General features: G+C 38.9%; 1 non-coding gene across 1 annotated transcript; it reads left to right on the top strand.

The window, feature by feature from the left end:
• The first annotated feature begins 5,562 nt into the window (after positions 1–5,562).
• On the top strand, positions 5,563–5,647 carry LOC134364297 (small nucleolar RNA SNORD22). Its single transcript, XR_010021836.1, has one exon. It is a non-coding gene; the product is annotated as a small nucleolar RNA SNORD22 (small nucleolar RNA).
• Positions 5,648–6,122: the final 475 nt, after the last annotated feature.

Genomic DNA, 6,122 nt, shown 5'->3' with positions numbered 1-6,122 from the left:
CTGTCATTCTTCTGTCTGGCCCAGCTTCTGCTTCAATGACCAGCCACCCACGCTGCCTGCGCGGTCGACCTCTGCTGCTTCTCGTCTGGTCCCGGGGCAGCTGAGGCCGGGGTGCGTCCATTCGTCACCTGTAATCTCAGTGCATCACCCTCACTCCCTTTCTCCAGCTCTCCTCGAATCCCCCACCTATGAGGCTATTCTGCTTCCTTGTTTTCTTTTCCTTTTCTCGGCCTTTATTCCTATCTCCAAGGCCCATTCTTCCAATTCTACATCTCAAAGTCAAAGAACTGGACTAGCAATGACAGAACTCACCTAAGAATGCAAGGGGCAGAGAAGCCAAAGGTGTAAGTAAAATGCCCTCAGTGGGAATGAGAAGGTGGAAAAGACTCATGCAGGTACACTTTGTATCCAACACACAAGCGTTCATGAGCGTGAAATCCTTTCTCTTCCTCTTGTAAACATATTCTCGATTCTTACATGCTCACAATTTTGGTTAATGTTTAAATTTGATTCTCCTTAAAAAGGAATTTTTTTAAAAGAACAGTATTTCTCCAACTTTAATATACACACAAACCACCTGGGGATCTTGCTGAAAAATGTACAGATTCTGATTTGGTAGATCAGACATGAGGCCTGCAAGTCTGCCTTTCTAACGATCTCTCTGGGGTTTATGCTGCGGGCTCAAGTCCACACTTAGAGTAGCAAAGGCTATGGAGTATGGGGATCTGAAATATTTGATAACTTCTAATTTGGGAAATATCTCAAATTGAAGTTTCAAAAATTGTATTGCATGGGTACAGTGATACAACACTTTCTTAATTTAAGACTTTTGAAAAATACATTGGGTTTCTTCCTTCAGAATGTTTCCTGCATCATAGGTTGGAATGTGTGAGGTGAGAATTCTGGGTTAGAATAGGTGGATGAAACTTTTAACTGCAATTTTATGAAAGATAGAACATGTTCACTTCTATGGCTTTCTTATGAACAGATTCTCTACAAGTAACCAAACCAAACCAACCAAAGCTATGAAAAACTATGAAAGCTTTTGTGCAAACATGGAGACAATGAGCCCCAGGCATGGCTTGTCCCAGGATGAGGACAGTAGTGCCAGCCAAGCAGGACCGTAGGAGCAGCCACGCTTAGAGCCATCATGATGCATGGAAGGTCAGGGACAACGTCTTGAGTAAATGTCAGGAAGTCCAAGTTAGGCTAAAAACATGGGCAGAGGCAAGATAAGATGTGTGGGAGGGGGTCTCGTTTCCAGAGGTCCTTGCCAGATAAGCACATGTGAGTTGAGGGCCACATCTCAGCAGTCAGCAGTCTTGCCCAGTGGGATGTTAGCTGCAATGTCAGGGCTCAACTTGAGCAAAAGGAGAACACAATTGCTCCAACCTGAAGAGTGGGCACGGTGTGCTGAGGTCTTGAATTGCAGGACCACCCAACAAGAGAAAGGGAGAAAATGTGATGTCTAAATAGAATCTTGCTGCCTTCTGCTCTAAGAGCCGACAGGTATATCTGCAGAGAACTGGGTCTAGAAGTTTCCATCAGTCACTCCATGAGCAGACTGGGACCTTGGGGCCTAATCACCATCCTACTCACAATGCAGAAGGAGACAGGGTGACGGGTAGCCATCTGTGCATTTTGAGTCACAGACTCTTTCCAGCTGTGTGGCCTTGGGTGAGTGGCTTAACCTTTGTGACACTAGATATCCTCATCTCCACGTAGGAAGATACTAATACCTCCCTTGCATTAGTCTTATAAAACCCAATAATAACGACAAATTCTTTCACTCTGTGCCTGGCTCATAGATAAAACTTCATGGTTATTAAGTGATTGTTGTTTCTGTTAAAATGCTACTGGGTAAAAGATTATAGCATAAAAAGACAAGCTGAAGAGTGACTTAAATCCATTTTCTAACAGGTACAAGTAATACTGAAGACAGGAGATGGTTGAAGACAGAAGAACTTGGTTTTGTGGTCCAGAAGAATCTCCTGAGTCTATCAAACCATAACACAACTTTATAATGCCATCAGGATGGCATTTGCTTTTCCTTGTGAAATGAACTCAGCCACTGCAGACTTGCCAAATACTTGTATGTACCAGGGAATCATTTTATCTCAGCTGCCAGTTTGGAGGGAAATAATTAGATCCCTTCTGAGTTCCTTCTATCATCTGGGCATCAAACAGGTGAAGACAGTACAACTCCAAGATTTCAGATTTATTAGAAAGGTAAGAAGACACTCAATTTTCCAATGGAAAAAAAAATATGTAATCAGCTAGGCAAGCTTCTAAAGAAAGACCTGAAGCAAGTGATCTTTAAAAAATCACTAAAAGATTAAAAATTTGTTGTTGAGGGATATCATTAGTAAACATAGAATTTAATAATAAGTTGTTAGACCAGACTTGCTTTTTCAGAAATAGGTATAATGAATAATAAGCCCCTCAGCTAGTAATTCATTTGGCTAATATTTTTGACATATTTGCCCTTACAAACTGTCAAAAGAAAAAAAAAAAGGACAAAAATGTGGCATAACAAATCATTCAAACATATTGTCAATTACCTTCCCGAATTTAGAGTTCCCTTTATCCTGAAGGGTCAGAAGACCATCATGTAAATCACTTTTTCAATATGTGTGCTTTTTCGTTGCTCTGAAATGCAGTCAGTTTCTAGAAGCTCTTTGTGTACCTGCTTTGAAACATGAAGTACTACCAGCAGTTGATTAAGAAAGGTAATAAAAGTTACTGTGCATTTTTTTAATCAAACCCTTGCCAGATGCTATTCTAACGGCCGTGTACAAACATGAACTCATCTGGTCCTCACAACAACCCTGTGGTGTAGGTACTACTACCACCCGTCTTTCCCCAGGTGATGGAACTGAGCGGTGCAGCTGTGAGCTAACTTGCCCAAAGTCTCCCTTGTGGAGCTGGGCTTCGACCCCAGAAGGCTGGACCCGGATTCCCTTCTCTTACCTGTTATTCTGTGCTGCCCTGATTCCATATTGAAGATGGAAGCTTTCCAATATTTGTTAGCCCTGCTCCCTGATGTTATTTATTTATTTTTGGACCTCAGGGGCACAGAACTGAGTTAATTATATGGTAGATTTTTGTCATATGTTTTTGAAAGCACTTCTACTGTTTGATCATTTTTTGGTTTTCTCTTGTACTCACCGATGTCTGCAGGTGTGTCTTCAAAACCTGTCAGGATATTTGTGTGTGTGTTTGAAAATGACATAAATTGTACTTTACAATAGATCTCATTCTGCTTTTTGTCTTCTTCTTTTCCATTTCAAATGCTTCTGATATAAGCATCTTACTACAGGTGAGACAAGTTCATTATTCCTGACTGTTGCTGAGTAGGCTCCTGAATGTACCTACTACACTAATCATCTCTTCCTCCACTCATGAACACCTCTGCTGCTTCCAACTCCTTGCTGTCATAACCAATGCTAAGAGTATTCATCTATGTGTTTTATGATGGATCTGAACAAGATTCTCTCTGGACTAGATCCAGGGACGGAGTTGCTAGATTACATACATACTTAATTTCTCTAAGTATTTTTAGGTTTCTCTTTAGCTGAGCTATACCACTTTATACCTTCACCCTCAATTCATATGTATTTTCTTTCTCTACATCATGCCCGGCATTTGCTCTTATTCAAATCTCTAAATTTTGCCAATGTGTAATTATATTTGTAATAAGATGCTAAACTCACTAAGAATCAGAGACAGACTCTCCCTTCACACGTTCCCTCTGCTGCTTTCCTGAGGCAGCTGGCAGTGCAGGGACTGTGCCAGCATCGGGCTGCGTGCAGCCAGGGAAGAGGAGAGAGCTTCTCACCTGTCTGTCCCCACGAGAGTCCTGTCGGCCAGCACAGGTGACCACAGCTGATCGTGTGATGTGGTAGATGCTCTGAGAAAAGAAATTCAATGTATTTTTGAAAACTCTTGAACTAAGAAAGTGTTATATCATTGCATCAATTCATAAACATATTTTTAAAACTCAACTTCAAATATTTCTCAAGTTATAAGGTACATATTTCAGATATATTAAATAATTTAAATATCTTTCATATTCTGTTATTGTTTAATTAGCTTTATATGTTTTGCCTTTCATATTCAGATATTCTATAAATTTGACATTTGTTTGGGTATTATTTCTGAGGTAGGAATCGATTTTATTTTAATACTACAGATCAGCTAATGTTTCCAAGACCATCTACTTAATAATCCATGTTTTCCCAATGTGATGACACATCTGCCATATACCAAGTTTCTAAGTCTGTCCCTGGGATCACTATCCTGTCCCACTGTCCTATATGTTCCTGTGCTAGAACTAACCGTATGACTCTTACTTCTGAAAAAGTATCTGAATTATTTGTGGAGGTTTATTATTTTATATAATTTTTAGAATCCATAGAAAAGCCCCCTTCAAAGTTCTGCTAGGATATTTATCCTAATAGGTTTAACCTAATTGAATAATTTATGTGAAATTGACAACTTCATGGTTTCAAACATATGATCCATGAACCAGGTGCTTTCCATTTGTTTATATCTTCTTTTATGTCCTTAAAAAGAGTTTGAAAATTTTTCTCAGTAATGAACTATTTGACTATTACTGTTATAGAGAAATACTCCTGATCCTGCATACAGCACCCACGATGATCCTTAATTATTCTACTGTTTCATTATTCTCTTCTAATCCTTATCCTGCCTATTATTTTTACATATCTTTTTTCTTTGGCCACCAATACTATATTAAAAGTTGTAAAAAGTCTTCTCCATCTTCTTCAGTAAAAATGAGTTTTGGTATTTTTAGTTCTTAGATTCTTCATTTAAAAGGCTTTAACCTAAATAGATGTAGTTTACTTTTATTTTAGCTGTAGCTTTTTATGGCTCAGTTAAAATTTAACTTTATTTGTGTTGAATTTTAAATGCTTTTTTTACATCTACGTCGTTCCAAAACTCATGATGAAACTTAATCCCCACTATAATAGTATTAAGAGACTGGGAAATTCGACTATGGATTTTGAAAGGTGGTGCCCTTAGGAGGTGATTGGATCATGAGGGCTCTGCCCTTCTGAATGGAATAATCCATTTATGGATTAATGTATTAATGGGTTATCACGGGAGTGGGACTGGTGGCTTTTGAAGAAGAGGAAAAAAGAAGGCTGCTGGTTAGTTCAGTTGGTTAGTGTGGAGCCTTATAACACCAGGTTCATGGATTTGGATCCCCATACTGGCCAGCTCCTTCCAACTCCCTCAAAAAAATAAGAGGAAAAGAGACCTGAGTAAGCACTCTCAGTCCCCTTGCCATGTGACACCCTGAGCCACCTAGGGACTCCGCAGAAAGTCCCCACCAGCAAGACAACTCTCACCAGATGTGTTCCTCAGCTTTGAACTTCCCAGGCTCCAGAATTGGAAGAAATCAATTTCATTTCTTTATAAATTATCTGTTTTCAGGTATTTTGTTATTATCAACAGAAAATAGACTAAGACAGTCTATCAAGATTGCCATGTGGTTTTTCTCCTTTAGAATCTTTTTTTGTTGGTAAAGCATTCTTTTCCCAGTGAAGAAACATTCACACGTCTTACTTCCTGTCCTAGTCCCAGAGCCTGTAAAGGTAAAGCATTCTTGAATTCCTGGGATAAGACGTAAGTTAGCGTGATGTATTGTATTGTTCCCCCCCCCCCCATAAATGATTAGATCATGTAATCTACTATTTAAATGTTTGCATTTATATGAAATTATCTTAAATATTTTTTTCTTCTGCTCTTCTTATCCAATTTGGGCATCAAGTTTATATAGTAGCTCCCTGATCTGTGGTTTTGCTTTCTGTGGTTTCAGTTGCCTACAGTCAACAGTGGTCCAAAAAATTACAGTATTTTGAAAGAGAGAGAGTGAGAGACACCACATCCATGTAACTTTTATTACAGTACATTGTTATAATTGTTCTATTTTATTATCAGTTATTGTTGTTAATCTCTTACTGTGCCTTATTTGTAAATTCAGGGATTCAGGTATCCAGTGCAGGTCTTGGAATACAAGGGTACTTGAAAAAGTTCACGGACAAACAGAATTAAAAGGTAATACAATTTTTTCCATGAACTTTTAAAAGACCTCT

The sequence above is a fragment of the Cynocephalus volans genome, chromosome 15 (assembly GCF_027409185.1).
Source record: "Cynocephalus volans isolate mCynVol1 chromosome 15, mCynVol1.pri, whole genome shotgun sequence".
Lineage (NCBI taxonomy): Eukaryota > Metazoa > Chordata > Mammalia > Dermoptera > Cynocephalidae > Cynocephalus > Cynocephalus volans.
This window is presented reverse-complemented; position numbering and strand designations above follow the sequence as displayed.